At 46.5% G+C, this 16,535-nt stretch overlaps 1 protein-coding gene across 1 annotated transcript in view; it reads right to left on the reverse strand.

Moving 5' to 3' along the window:
• Positions 1 to 1,869, reverse strand: part of TESK2 (testis associated actin remodelling kinase 2) — a gene marked incomplete in the record, with an annotated part of 49,613 nt that extends 47,744 nt beyond the window's left edge. Inside the window, 1 exon segment of the mRNA XM_072419295.1 lies at positions 1,736 to 1,869.
• Between the last annotated feature and the right edge of the window lie 14,666 nt (positions 1,870 to 16,535).

A 16,535-nucleotide genomic window follows, 5' to 3' on the forward strand; every position in this document is an offset into this window, starting at 1 on the left:
TATGGGACCCATCCACTACATAAATATCACCACCCTTTAGCAGAGGGCAGTACAATCCCTCTGTATGGGACCCATCCACTACATAAATATCACCAACCTATAGCAGAGCGCAGTACAATCCCTCTGTATGGGACCCATCCACTACATAAATATCACCAACCTATAGCAGAGTAGTACAATCCCGCTGTATAGAAGCCATCCACTACACAAATATCACCAACCTATAGCAGAGTGTAGTACAATCCAACTGTATGGGACCCATCTACTACATAAATATCACCACCCTTTAGCAGAGTGTAGTACAATCCCGCTGTATGGGACCCATTTACTACATAAATATCACCAACCTATAGCAGAGTGCAGTACCATGCCAGAATATTGAACTCATCTACTACATAAATATCACCACCCTATAGCAGAGTGCAGTACCATCCCGCTGTATAGAACTCATCTACTGCACAAATATCACCAACCTATAGCAGAGCACAGTACCCTCCCACTGTATGGGACCTATCTACTACATAAATATCACCAACATATGATACTGTGTAGTACAATCTTACTGATTAAAAGAAGTATAGAACACTAACATATAGCAGAGCGCAGTACAATCCTGTACATCACACACAAGGCCAATGTATGTCTCCAACTTATAGCAGAGCGCAGTACAATTCCACTGCATGACCCGAAAGAATCTACCAATATCACCAACCTATAGCAGAGTGTAGTACAATCCCACAGTACGTGACTCATCTACTACATAAATAGCACTAGCCTATGACAGAGCGCAGTACAATCCCACTGAATAGGACCCAACAGGATCCACAATTAATATGACCAACTTATACCAGGGTGTAGTACAATCTTACTGTACATGGCAATAGGATTGACATAAATATCACCAACATGTGACAGAGCAAAGTACAATCCTATCACGTGATTATGTAAACCACATTTATATCACTAACATATACCAGAGCCCAGTACAATGCAGCTAACCTTATGAGATCCACCTAGCACACCAACCACACAGAGGAGCCGTGTGGCCCCGCAGGTCCCCAACACTAGTAGCCAGTGTGTCGCTGGGAGAACACAGGGGCCCCAGACTTCTTTAGAGCAGTGACCTAGGATAGCTCAGTGTGGCCCCAAGGAGCTGGGGAGCCCCCTGATGGTCGTTGTCTTCTCTGCAGTGTGGCAAAGAAGATCACTGTGGCCCTAGCTGCCCCCTAAAGCTCAATGTACCCTGTACAGAGAAGTGTGGCCCCTACCCTGCATTATTTGTACTGGTGGAGAAATGTGGCTCCTGTAGGCAAGTGTGGCCCGACCTGGTCAGTGGGTCCCCTAGAAGAGCAGCAAAGAACAAAGATTCACTGTGGCCCCTAGTAGGGCAGTAGGCTCCCCAAAAGCTTAGTGTCCCGTGAAGTGCAGTGGGGCCCCTGATAGAAAAATGTGGTGCTCAACTTGGTCAGTGTGGCCCCAGGTAAGAACAGAGTGGCCCCTGGCAGGAACAGAGTGGCCCCCGGTAGGAACAGAGTGGCCCCCGGTAGGAACAGAGTGGCCCCTGGTAGGAACAGAGTGGCCCCAGACGCGACGTGCGGAGTTTTGTGGCTCCTGACACAGCAGAAGGTCCCACAGGTAATCAGTGGATTCCCCAACTAGTCGGTGGGGCCCTTGGGGGTCACTGTGGCCCCCTGGTTGGGCAGTTCTTTTCCCTGGCGGTAGGTGGGTCACTCACCGTATGTGTTCCGTGTCGGGGAGGTGTGTGGCGGGACGCCGGCCTTCCTCTCACCGTCACCCCCCGGCCGCCATGTTGCTCCGCTGAGCTCTGACTCCTCTCAGAAGCGATCAACGCAGCTCTAACAGGAGGCGAAACCCCTCAGTAAGCACCACCCATTGCCCCAGCCTCCACCAATCACAACTCGCCGGGAGTAAACCCTTCCTGCCAATCACAAGTCAAAAAACTGGTATCAATATCCCACCCCCGCTGCCAGCCTCTCCGCCTATTCTACTTCTTGACCAATAGGAAGAAGAGGCGGGGCACGCTATGTAGCTTAAAGTTAGTAAATAGAATGTTGCTCTCCGGCGATTGGTCGGTCGTTGATTAGGGGCAGAATTTGCATTGTCAATATCCGGCCAATGACAGATTTAGACTTCCGATTGCCATGGAGCTTAGCCAATCACAGGAATTCTTCGCTGACAGCCGTGATTTCGACGGCAAGCAGGGGGCGATCACAAACGCAAGCATCTTAAAGGGCCAGGCACCCAAACAAACAAAAAGTCCATTCATAAAATATCTAACCATCCCATTCTAAAATTTGTATTTGTAAACAAACCTCACGTGTGTGACGTCATCACAGAGGAAGAAAACTTCCATAACACACTGGGTAGGAGGAGGATCCAAAATAAACTCACCCTTTGTAAGGAGTGATCTCCTATAGCAACCAATCTGACTTCCCAGACACAAATCAAGTTGCTATAGGCAACAGTCCCACCATTTTTGAGGAAACTACACCAACAATGTAGTCAGAAGTGACTATAATGCTGGGGACGCGAGAAAAAACAAACATTCTCTGGGGTTCTTCCAGGATCTTCCTCTTATATAAATTCCAATAAGAATCCCCGGTGTTATTACCCCAACTATTTCTCTCAGGATTTTTATAGATTTTTATACGAGGGGGTGCTGAGAAGTTCCTGGCTTTGCCCCCTTCCAGATGAAATAGAATAATGACTGTGGGGGATATGGCAGCCTAATATCTTAGTATGTAACTGTACAAATATCCGGTCTTTGTGATTCTTTTAGTGAGAAGCTGTGATGGCGGAGGCACAAGCAAGTCGTTGGAGTTACGGGCCGTCATGAAGTTTTTGTTTCTCCAGGGAAAGTCAGCAAAGGACATTCACACTGAGATGTCACAAACACTGGGGGAGAAGTGTCCTTCCTACAGCACTGTCAGAATCCGGATATCTCGTTTCATGACCGGGCATTTCACCATTGAAGATGAGCCCCGCAGTGCGCGCCCCCCAACCTCAACTGACCCGGCAACCTGCGATGTCCATGAGCTGATTATTGAGGACCCAGATACCCAGATAAAAGATCGCCCAGATACTTGACATCTCACGGGAGCGTGTTGGGTTTGTTATCACCACTATCCTAGACATGGCAAGCTTTCAGTGACGTGGGTGCCGAAATGTTTGAACAGTGATCAGAAGAAGGAACGAGTTGAAGCATCCAAAGCGGTTTTGGCCCATTTTGAAGCTGCACAGGACTTTTTGGCTAGGTCAGTGACTGAGGATGAAACCTGGCTCCACATCTATGATCCTAAAAACAAGGAACAGTCAAAGGAATGGCGCCACAGCGGGTCCCAGGGGCCGAAGAAGTTCAGAACCCAGAAATCGGCCCAAAAAGTCATGGCGTCCGTTTTTGAGGACAAAGACGGTATTCTGTTGGTGGACTACCTACCTCAGGGCTCTAGTATCACCAGACAGTATTATGCTAACCTCCGGGACCAGCTGAAGGAGGCAATTAAGACGAAACGCCGTGGAAATATGACCAAAGGGATCCTTTTTTTGCAGGACCATACACCTGCGCACACGTCCAACATTGTGGCTGCCAAATAGAACACCCTGGGTTTCCAATTGGTCCACCATCCCCCCTTCTCACCTGACCTGGCCCCTTCGGACTATTATCTGTTCCTGAATTTGAAAAAACACCTGAAGGGGAAATGTTTTGAGGACATTTCTGACGTCAAAGATGCTGCTGAGAGCTAGTTTGCGGCCCAACCAAAGGACTTTTATTTGAATGGTCTAGAAAAGCTGCAACTACGCTGTACCCAAGTGCATCAGTCTCAGGGGGAATATATGGAATAAATGTGTGATTTCATAACTCTCTCTGCTTTCTGGGCAAAGACAGGAACCCCCTTGTATATTTATTCCCCACTTCCTGTCCCTGTGACACCCATACAAGCAGTGGATGGAGCAGTTGTCAACGATAAACATTGTCACATGTTCAAACTCTTCTCCATTCTACTACAAATTTTTATATTTTTTCTCCATTTTTCACAGGAAGTGAAGAAAAATCTCCCTGATGGGGTGACAGACAGGAATATAAACCATACAGAGTCTCTAACACATTCTCCATCCCTGAAAAATGCACTCAGAGTGTGATATGGTCCTTCTGACCACATGGGAGTAAATATAAGGTCACCCGATGGACGTTGTCACAGCTGCAGGGGGATCACAGTGATCTCGGGACATTTACTTTGTTACTCTGAGCTGTTGGTGAACCTCCAATGGCAGGCACAGATATTTATTGGGGGAATTTGTGGTCACGGAGCCCCATGGGGTTCCCTGTTACAAACATTTTCTGGAAGAGGGGGGCATCTGAACTGAAAGGATTCGGCAATGAGGGACTTGGCGCACCGGAGCTGGCTGAGTAACATGGCCAGGGGTTGGTTCAGGTTGGTGTGTTATAAACCAACCAGCAGCATCACTGGCCATCATGCCCATGCATTGGTGCAGCTGCAGGAGATGCCAACTTCCAGATCCTGGGTGGTACTGGTGAGGAGCAATGCAGCAATGTGTTGGAATAATGTTATTATTATTACACAGTATTTATATAGTGCCATCATATTATGCAGCGCTGTACAAAGATCATAGTCATGTCCTTAGCTGTCCCTCAAAGGAGCTCACAATAGTCATATGTCATTAATGTAGCCCAAGGTGAATTATTGGGGAGGCAATTAACCTCACTGCATGTTTCAGGGATGTGGGAGGAAACTGGAGCACTTGGAGGAAACCCACGCAGACACAGGGAGAACCTGCAAACTCCATGCAGATAGTGTCCTGGCCGAGATTTGAACCTGGGACCCAGCACTGCAAAGGCCAGACTGCTAACCTCTGAGCCACCATGCTGCCCATATGTGCAGGAAATTGGCAAGCAGCAGGTTGGGAAAAGCTGAAAACTTCCCCCATGCCCCCCTATTCCCCCCCCCCCTTCCCCAGGCGAAGGCCTCTAATGCAGATAAAAAGTTCATAAGTTCACACACAGCTTCATTTTAAACATTAGAAAGTTTGAAATGGGGGGGGGGGGGGCAGAAATGCTTTATTGAAAAATAAGGAACCCCCCTGCTCATACACCTTTTTCGATGCCAGCAGCCTTCATGCACATGATGTTAAATTGCAGACCAATGTTGGGCTGCAGAACTTCCCCCAACTATATCATGTGGAATGGGGGAGGTGTTCTGTATTCTTAGACCACTAATTTAGGTGAGGTGACCACTTATTTATACATATAGTGCAGCGTTGTCACCTATGTCAGAAAAGTAAAAAAAAAAAACAAAAAAAAAACAAAAGCAATCATTTCATTCAGTGACTAATAAGCTGCAACATTTTTGGGTTCTTGGATTTAGATAAACTTTATTAGGATGACCCCAAAGTGACAATTTCCAGTGTAATGCAGGAGGTGTCTCCAATAGAATTTCACTCACAGCTCGCCAGCACCATCTTCTGGCAAAGTTGGAGAACTGCAACACACTATGTATTCCTATAAAAAAATATGTTATTGTACCTTTTTATGCAACTTTAAATCGATCAAATATCACACCTACAGGAAATCCCTCTGTCATATTTTTCTTAGCAGCTATTTATGCTTTACAGTCTATAATTAAAATATGGCTGTGAAGATCATCATCACATTGGACTAGATGGCTTGCACGCCAATCAGAATTTGGACAGTTCATGATATTATTTTATATTGTGACAGTGCAACAAAAGGATCTGTAACACACAAAGGTGAGCAGAACAAAGCAAAAAATAAGACAAATATGAGGCCAGGGGCTGACTCAACCCACCAATCACCACCCACTGAGATATCACTTTTTATTATTATTAATAAACAGGATTTATATAGCACCAACATATTAAGCAGCGCTGTACTTAAATAGGGGTTGCACAGACACAGGCAGTGACACAGGAGGAGGAGAGGACCCTGCCCTGAAAGTTATTGATTCCCATTTATTGTTTCCATTGAAGCCCATAGCCCGGATGAGCTAACTCATTCAGAATTTAGGTCTATGGTGGATCCAGAGAAACCAGAGGGGCTGCAGACGGCTTCCTCACGGTGATTTCATCTGATATGCGGCCTGTATCAGATCCTGACAGTCATTTCCCAAATTCTTTTTACATATTAGGTATAGAATCTATAGACAACTTTTAGAGGCCCATGGAGCTCTGAATCGGAGAATGAGTCCCTCCATCCTTACTTTCATAATATAGATCTGGTGACTTCCTAGAACTGTGGATATATCTAAGACCCCTTACATCTCCTTCCCCCCATTTCCCCTAAATGTGTATTATAATAATATTGGCCTTGGGTGCTCAGTCTCCTTGTTCCTATCTGTCGGGGTTCTACTGTACCCCCCCCCCCCCCCTCCTAATTACCTTTCAGCTATCATACTTTACTATTATCTCATCTCCTCACCCTTCATCTCACCATATCACAAGAGTGTGGGCACTACTACCAAACAAACAAAATAACCGTTGATGGAATGCTCAGATGAGATTGCTCAGCTTTTGGTATTACAACCTCTTGGCAAAAGATCCCCAGGAATTTCTAAAGGAACATCAGTAAGACAATCAGTCCCCCCATCAGGGCACCTAAGGATAAAATATTATATAAAAAGTCAGGGATCTTCAGGAGCTTTGTTATGATAATAGGACAAATAATAGGCATTCAGATCCAATGTAATATAGAATAATGACACAGCTATATACAGAACAAGTAGTAGCACAAAACCATGGAAGCCAAAGAGGCAAAGAAGAAGAGAGCAAGTTTTTATTTTTGTTGTCAAATCACTAAATATATTGTAATGTTTGACATATACATATACAAAAATCACACAGGAGGATATTATATTTTAACAACCTTGACCATGAGCCCTCATTGCTTCATTGGGCTTGGAAGGTTATATATCTAAATAGAGTTCAGCTACAGATACAAATATCCATCTTATGGACAATAACAATTTTACAGATTGTGGTCATACAAGGTTCAAACAGAGCAGTGGTCTCAAAGCCCGACGCGTTTCGCCCTTAGGCTTCCTCAGGAGTATTGTAGAGACAGTGGGCCTGATTTATTAAAGCTCCCCAATGCTGGAGAGGATACACTTACATCAGGTAAACTGGGTGAGCCAGCAAACCTGGAATGGAGCTCGCCCAGGATTCAAAACGTTTGCTGATAAATAGCAAATGACTTTGAAGAAATCCATTCCAGGTTTGCTGGATCACCCAGCTTCACTGAAGTGTATCCTCTCCAGCCTTGGGGAGCTTTATTATACCAGGCCCAGTGACAGTGACTAGATATTAAGAACAATTACTTATCAGCAGCATAGTAGTATTTATTATAGGTTATTCTTCTATCACTTAGTCACACATAATTACTTAACATCATAGCATGAATTATTTCTTAATATTAGATTGTGTCAAGCATAACATATGAGTTAACTAAGGCTTATATTAAATATCATAATAAGAAGGTAAATTAATCAGGAGTGAGTTGGGTATAGTGTATTGAATAGTATAGGTCAGAGTTATATATGAGAGGTCCTTGGGATATTAGACAATACTAATGGTTTTATAGCAAAGTGTGTCTCTCCCTTGTTAGTCATGCTGAAAGGTCAAAGGGAAGGGTGACGGTTATTTCAATATAGCATTGGAGAATTAACCTGAAAAAGTAAAGTAAAGCTGGAAATACATTTTTTTTAATTTTGTAAATTCCAGGATTATTGGTAAGTCTATTGATAAAAATCAGTTTTCTAAAGCAACAAAGAAGCAATGAGGGCTCATGGTCAAAGTTGGTAAAATACAATATCCTTCTGTGTGTTTTTTGTATTTGTCAAACATTATAATATATTTAGTGATTTGCTCTCTTCTTCTTTGCCTCTTTGGCTTCCATGTTTTTGTGGTATTCAACAAAGGGGTTGGCACCATTGACTTTAAAATATATTACGGGGACCAAGCACCTATCCCACTAATTCTATGCATAGATCAGGTATGTATTATTAAAGGGAGAGGTAGGTAGGTTTGATGTAGGTCAGGGGTGTCCAAACTTTTTGCAAAGATTTGGTGAGGTGAAAATGTGTGGGGGCCGAACGTTCAGCACGTGCTCTGGGTTAGTGTAGGTGCCCACCAGGGTGATGTGAGGGATTCCCTGTGCACGGAGTCCGGTGTCAGTGCCGGCACGTTCTTGGAATCAGAATAGGTGTGGCACACGCCCACTATAATGACGTAGGGGATTCCCTGTGCACACATGGGGACTCCCGACCTGCGGATTATGCCCCCTGAGTAGCGGGACGATAATTGCAAGGCGGCTGATCAACCCTAATGAAATATAAAATAACTTTTTTGTACGTGTGTATTTTATACTGTGGTCAACAGTGCTGGCAGGCTGCATAATATTGATTTAATGACAAAGGCTGCGGGCCATTGGAACCTGAACATGGGCTGCAATTGGCCCCTGGGCCGGACTTTGGAGATGCCGGATGTAGGTGATCCCACTGGCTCCAAAGTATCCTGAACTGAGAGAGGTTGAATCTGACTGTTCAACTTGCTAAAATTATCCCTAGCTGGAAGTTGGGTGACTCTGTCATTTGCTGCTAGAAAGCCTGGAAATAGTGAATGCCATTTTTTGTACCATGCTATGAATTGCTTTGGTGTCATGTGACCTTGATGATTATCCGTGCAGAGTTGTACAGATACAGACAGGTCCTCTTTAGGATACAAAGCTATGGGATTTTTTTTGCATTACTATGTACATTTATTTTAGGTAAAATACTTTATGGTGACCCCATAAAGAGTCAATCATGTGTTGAGAAATAAATCTGGAAGCCAATATGATCCAATTTGTGGGGGTGAAAGGGGTCTTGTTTTCCTTCTACAGATTCTCCAAAAAGGGCTGGGGGGGATGTTGGGGTTCCCAAAAATGCTGCAGTTTAGAAACAATGAGTAGGACTTTTTTATTTAGGTAAACTTACATTTTTTTAATGGGCTGTGAATTTGTTAGAACCTCTGCATTTTTTATTGCTGTTTGTGTTCCCATTGAGGAGATTACCTCTCTTTTTTTAATTAAAAAGTGAAAAATCTCTTTTAATTTCCTCCAGACCCTGATTTCGGCATTGAGCCTAGGTGGCCAGGCAAAGGACAGTGGAACAAGTGTGCCCTTCCCTTTCCTTTACCATTCCAGGTCGCATAACTTCCCTTAACTTTGGGGAATCCCAGTGTTGAGGGAAAGAGATTCTTCCCTGGATTCAGTATTTCAAAAAGTATGTGAGGGGTTGTCAGAGAATTTATGATGGAATCTAGAGTTTTTTCAGGGCGGGTGACCAGGTATCCATCGAGTCCCGGACCGCGGTAATCCGCGATCGCGGGTCGCGCGTATTATCGCGCTTCCCGCGATCGCGGATTTCAATGATGAATCAGGGGCACTATGTATTCCTATAAAAAAATATGGTATTGTACCTTTTAATGCAACTTTAAATCGATCAAATATCACACCTACAGGAAATCCCTCAGTTACAATGGGGCAATCTGTACAGTTCCTGTTGCATCTTCATATTTTTTTTTACCAGCTATTTATGTTTTACAGTTTATAATTAAATTATGGCTGTGAGGATCATCATCACATTATACTAGATGCTTGCACCCCAATCAGAATTTGGACAGTTCATGATATTATTTTATATTGTGGACAGTGCATCAAAATGATCGGTAACACACAAAGGTGAGCAGAACGAAGCAAAGAATAAAGCAAATATGAGGCCAGGGGCTGACTCAACCCACCAATCACCACCCACTAATATATCACTTGTTATTAATAATAATAAACAGGATTTATATAGCACCAACATATTACACAGTGCTGTACATTAAATAGGGGTTGCACAGATACAGACAGTGACACAGGAGGAGGAGAGGACCCTGCCCTGAAAGTTATTGATTCCCATTTATTGTTTCCATTGAAGCCCATAGCCCGGATGAGCTAACTCAGCATTGTCAGGGGAGGTCATGTGATCACTGTGAGAGGTAATAAATACCCGGAGGTGTCACAATGACCCATCTCCCAGCACTCTGCACTCAATCTCTGTGGTGACAGGTGCACTTTAGGAAAGGTTGTAAATTAGGCTGATCCTGGGGATTGGATACAGATCGCTTCCTAAATATTTTGGCTTTGTTGGTGAGCGGAGGAGGGGAAATCCTAATCGGTTTGCTAGCGGCTTTATTATAGTGAAATGATGAAATTTGTTCCCGTAAGGTGTCACCCAATTATCTGCTTCCTGAGGGGCAGATTGGGGAATGACAATGTGTGCTGTGCTGGCTCTTTAAGATCCCCCCCCCAATTTACATAATAATCATTAAAAAAGTCTTTGGGTTTTTCATTTTATACCCGATTTCATCACCAGGTCCCTGTGATACTCTATACAATGCAGGCAGATTGTGGCTGGTGGGAGGGGCCAGCAGAGTTCTGTACAGAACTTCCAGAAAACTTCACAGCACTGACTGAGCCCTGCACCCAGGAGCCCTCAGATCCATGTAAGCAGTGTGCTGGCTTGTGGGAGGAGTTATGCAAATATTCAAAGTCTTGATGGGTGGATGGCAGATGAGTGGGCGGTCCCATAAAGACTGTATTTGCATACAGACCACCCTAGGTAACGCCCATAGGTGATTCTGAGCCTTTGTGATTGAATATAAATAATTAAAGGGGCCCGGCTAAAGAAAGGAGGAGCCAGAGGATGTTGGATGCCCTCCAGCCACGAAAAGAGGCTCTATCTGATTTGTTGCAGTTTCTAATGTTTCTGATTTTTAATGAAGAGAAGGCCAGGGCTGATTGAAAGAAGGGGAGGCTGGGGGCAGATTAAATGAGGTTTCTTCCATTTACCCTCCCCCCCTCCCTGTCAGCATCATTTCACATTTCAGCTGGTGAGCAGGAATCACGTGACTGTATTATACACATCAGATGTGTCAGATAATATTATCAATGGCACTATCATTGTAGTGGCGCAGTACACATGACCCAGTGGTGGGCATTACAGGTAACACGGCGGGTGCATGTCTGGGCACCCCGGGGTCACCATGTCAATCTGAATTGCTGCCAGAATAATCCTACTGCTGAGCAGAATCTGGGTCAGACGCTTTGTGGGAGGGATGGGGGGATCAGCTGAGAAATTCCGATTCCTCGGTTAGGATGGAAAATTTTATATAAATATTTATGGAAGATTTTATAAAACCCAGAGAGAGGGGAATGATGGGGTCACCCACCGGCCTGTGATATGTATGGGGGCTGGGCAGTGCCAGGGTACACAGGGACAAACGGTCCGGTCGAAGTGAACCTGTCATCAGTGTACTTTCTATTTCTCAGAGATCACATGACTTCCCCTGACAATGCCAATACCCAGGACAGCACCATCTTTGTTCAGGCATCATCCTCCATCATACAAAGACATTGCAGACAATTGGGCTCTTCCAGCATTTTTTCTGTTCCTCCATGACTGTGCCCCCGGGGTACAATGCCCCCTCTATGAAGACATGGGGTCACCAGTTTGGTTGGGAGGAACTCGAGTGTCCTGCACAGAGCCCTGACCTCACCCCACTGAACACCTTTGGGGTGAATTGGAATGGTGAGCCAGGTCTTCTCACCCAACATCAGTTCCTGACCTCACCAATAGGGGGCAAATCCCAGCCATCAATACCTGACCTCACCAATGGGGGCAAATCCCCACCATCAGCTCCTGACCTCACCTATAGGGGGCAAATCTCCACCATTAGTACCTGACCTCACCTATTGGGGGCAAATCCCCACCATCAGCACCTGACCTCACCTATAGGGGGCAAATCTGCACCATCAGTACCTGACCTCATCTATAGGGGGCAAATCTGCATCATCAGTACCTGACCTCACCAATAGGGGCAAATCCCCACCATCAGTACCTGACCTCACCTATGGGGGCAAATCCCCACCATCAGCACCTGACCTCACCTATAGGGGGCAAATCCCCACCATCAGCACCTAACCTCACCTATGGGGGTAACTGGACGCGTTGGCTCTGATTTATTAAAGCTTTCTTAGACTGTCATGGGTGAACCTGGATGATCCAGCACACCTGGAATGGATCTGGTCCTTCGTTCATTGGGTTAGGATGTGTCCGTGGTGGTTTTTGTCACCCCCAGCTGTTGTCACCCTCTGGGACATCTTTCGGGTGGATTTGTCTTTTTTCCTCCCCGACTCTGTAACTTTGTCCCCCAGGGGCCGATTTCCCCTCCCTTCTCCCCCAGGAGTGACACATGGAGGTCACAGAACCTCCCAGACTCCTCCGAGCCCCAACCTGCCTCATAATTATATTTCCCCAGCTGGAGGCAATAAAATCTACAAGTTGTCACAAGGAGGATTTCCTCCCTGCCCTGCCCCCCCTGCCGGGCCCTTACAAGTCCCTGCAAAATCTGCATTCAGATTTGGGTCTAATTGTGACCCCCCCCCCCCATTCTTTCCATGGGTGGGGGCAATTCACCGACTCAGCACCAGAATGGGGCAAAGAGGACACGGGAGAGATTCCCCAGATGTGGACAGAGATTCAATAAAAACCCGGCAGAGGTTCTAATCCCAAACCTTTCCCAGAGCCGGGGGTATAAAGTCACAAGCCAGGGAGTTGGGCAGTTTCCAGGCTATTATTGGTGCATGGAATGCGATGGTGCAGTAAGGATGCTCTGGTGTAAATAAATGGACGTTGTCACAGGCCAAGCTGATGAGATTATTATTATTAATAAACAGGATTTATATAGCGCCAACATATTACGCAGCGCTGTACATTACATGGGGGATTCTGTGCAGTTTTGCAGCGTTTGTTGCGATTCCGCAGCAATGATTCATTTATGAGGTGCGGTGGGATGGACAGCACAACAAACATTGGAGGTGACAGCCGGTGCAGCAGTAAGGCGGCGCCGGGTCCCCATGGGGCCCGAGAAGACGATGAGCCTGCTATGTGCGCTGCACCTGTCTGCCCTGACATCATCCTCCGAGGTTGCCTGGAAACGTTGAACCTTTTATTGCGCTCAGGAGGTGAAACGTGACAACCGACTATCACCAACCCCCCACCTGCCACCGCGGCTGCACAGCTGGGACACAGAGGGCCAATAATTTATAATCACCCCCCTCCCGAAAACACTGCACCAATCACCATAAACAGGGGGCAATCGTTCTGTGTGTCTCAAACCATAGACAATGGTTATTTTCATCCTGTGTTGCATCTCCTGCGGCCTCCTTACAGCCACTTCCTGTCTGCATGCACTCCACTGATGGCTGCATCGCATTTCTCCTAACAGTGACAACAGAGGCCCCTGCTGGGTAATTTGTGGTGAAACAGCCATCAGAGGTTCCTGTGACAACGCAGGAGCGCTATTGGTAAAAAGACAGAGCGTTGTCACCCTATAACAGGAAGTGTCTAATCTACGACCTCCATGGCAGGATCACCAGGGATTATTGTAAGGGAAGCCGTAGATTTATTCGTGATGGCTGAGGGTTTCTTAATGACCAGAGCAGACCATGGCTGCATAATGCTGAAACAGCCACTCCATATCAGAAGCCTGGGTGACAACACAGGAGCAGAATTGGGAGATGGGGACACGGGTCTGGAAATGATATCGGCCTAATATTAGATTATGAATTGTTGCAGGATGGTGGCTGTGTCTGCTGCCCTCTACCTGGGGATCCCGGAATGACAGGTACACTTTATATGTATGTGAGGGCGCCCCCTGTCTGTTGGGTTGACCCTTGATTCCTTGTTACTATAAATAGCTCAGATTGGATACATTGTATCTGAGCTGAGAGATTCCATTTCCTTTGTAGAATTGTACAATTGGTGGCGTTATTGTCCAATCACATGAGGGGTCCTAAAATCCGCACTGCGGGGAACACCTGTACGGAAAAATGCTTCCCCCCGCTGCCATTCATGGTAATCACAGCAGCTATAGGGGTTGGCTGATGATTGCTTGGTGGTCCCACAGTCACAAAAATACCCCCCCTAACCTGGGCACACCGGGGTAAATCTGCTGAATCTTGACCCTTACTTCCTGTCTTGGTGACACCAGGTCAATACAAAGTGTAAATCTCCCCAGTGGGGACACAAAGAGATGAAAGAGGCAACGAAATGCCAGGAGGCGCTTTGTGCGGGGTCACAAATAACCCAATGTGGGGTCCCCAGAGAGACCCCAACAAATGGATTTAGAATGGAGCACCAAACTGCTTCATGGACAGCGCCACAATTTATTGTCCAACAGCAACCAATACAAGCAACGCGTTTCGCTGCCCCTTCATCAGGGGATGCAATTCTATCTTAAAACAACGCCCCAAACTGCAGCTCTCCTGTTCCCTGATTGGTCAGATGTCTCATTTCCCAGCATGCTCTGTGTTAGGTATGATGCCTGAATAAAGATGGCGCTGTGAGATTGCGTGGCGGTGGCACATTCTTGGTCTGTTTGCACAGATTACCTCTGACCATGGACTCCCTTTAACCCTGGGGGTGCCGGTGTCAGGAATGCAGGATTGGTGATTGCACAGGTTGGGCTCCCCGGGGCCCCGGCTTGGAATAACATTCTTCAATGGCTGCTCTGTGCAGGATCCTCAGTGAGCGGATGAAGCTTCCATCGGAGCCCAGCGCCGCACACAGAGCCCACATTGTGCCCGGACAGTATTATTCTGTTCCCCCATAAACGGCCCATTTACAATCCTCACCTCACCCTAAACCCGCTGACGGGGCAGTAAAATGATCATGGGGCCGATGCCGGGCATGGGGCCCGAAGGGTAGAGCCTGGATAGGCCCTTTTTGGGGCTTCTGGTGGCTGCAGATTTTTAAAGCTGGTGGGTATTTTATCCTTTCTTCTACATATCCCTGGTGATCCAGCCATGAAGGTCCCTATTCAGGTACTTCCTGTTTTAGGGTGACAACATTTTGTCCCTGCCTCCAAATTGTTCCCCCTATGTTGTCACTCAGGTCACTAACAGCCAAACAGCACACATTACACAGCCATGGCCCACTGTTGTCACCCACCCTGAGAAATGCCCCGGCACTGCAGTGCATGTAGACAGGAAGTGGCCGCAAAGCAGCAACCCTGAACTATACAGGATGGGAAATAAAAGTGGAACTCTGGGCATAACGATTATTGATGCTCTTTCTTCACAACACAACGGTTTTGTTTTACTGAGTCTCCCAGCACCAAGGTTTTACTTGTTGATCCTGCCAATGGATCTATTATTGTTCCATTTCCTATAACGGTGACAACGCTGTCCAGTTTGCAGTGAAATCACACAGCAGTGTTGTCACCGTCTGTGACAACCAAACAAGTAAGTGACTCCAGCGGTGGCTGGAGGCACATTGCTGCATGTCCTGCTATGATTGTATTGGGGTCTTGCATTAAATGGCACCCCACCACACCGCAGCACACAGCTGTGTCCTGATTGGCCGCCCTCTTTCCGTCTGCGGATTTCCATCCTGAAAGCGGCAGAAATATTTGGAATATTTCGGGCTGTCTGCGTCACGGCCCAGCTCGCACCTCTTCCTAATAGGGAGTGCAGAGCTTGGGGATTGCTGCTGCCATGGCCGTCCTTCTGTCCTAGGCGTGTGATTGGTGGCCCTGAGCCCCCCAGGATGATGGGGAGGGGGGTCACACAGCACTGAGGTGTAAATGAAATTCGTGCAAAGTCTCTGCCAACGTCAGAAAATCCTCTTCACACCGCCGATCAGAATAATCCGAGCGAGAAATATTTCTCACATTGCCGGGCTGTTATATCCTCCCGCCTGCTTCACTCTCACCGGGGGGGGGGGGTTAAAGGAAAAGCAACCGTCAGCGGCTGCTGATCACCTGTAACTGAAAATGCCAATGTGCTGGCTATTATGCTCATCCAATGGCTTTAAAGTCTCAGTCCTTCCATCACTGGCTGCATGCTTGTCCAGGGTTGGTAGCTCAGCAGATATTGATGGCAGAGGCAGCCAGGAATTTGGCATTTTCAGGGAGAGACAATAAAGGTCTAAATAATACACACAGGGGCACAGTCAGCCCCTCAAAAGGTGGTCACCCCCATCCCCTGGAGTCTCCCTTGTTGTAGGCTGATCACATGACCTTTAATGACCTTACCCCATCAGTTTCCTCCAGTAGTGGGCGCTCCTTCAGAAATAAGCTCTGATGTCAGAGCTGCTCAAAGCGAAGTGGTTGGGCACATAATGGGCATTTATGAACCTGGGACACTGAGGGCATCTTGTGGCCAAGAGGAGGTACTGCAATGGGCAAATCTGGATAGAATTTGTAACCTGGGAGACTAAGGACCCCTTGTGTCCAAGAGTAGCAACTGCAAGATGCAGATCTGGATAGACGTTGTAACCTGTGAGACTGAGGACACCTTGTGGCCAACAATAGCAACTGCATGGGGGCAGATCTGGATAGAAGTTGTAACCTGCACAACTGAATGCACCTTGTGGCCAAGATGAAGTACTACATCA

The sequence above is a fragment of the Pyxicephalus adspersus genome, chromosome 8 (assembly GCF_032062135.1).
Source record: "Pyxicephalus adspersus chromosome 8, UCB_Pads_2.0, whole genome shotgun sequence".
NCBI classification, from domain to species: domain Eukaryota; kingdom Metazoa; phylum Chordata; class Amphibia; order Anura; family Pyxicephalidae; genus Pyxicephalus; species Pyxicephalus adspersus.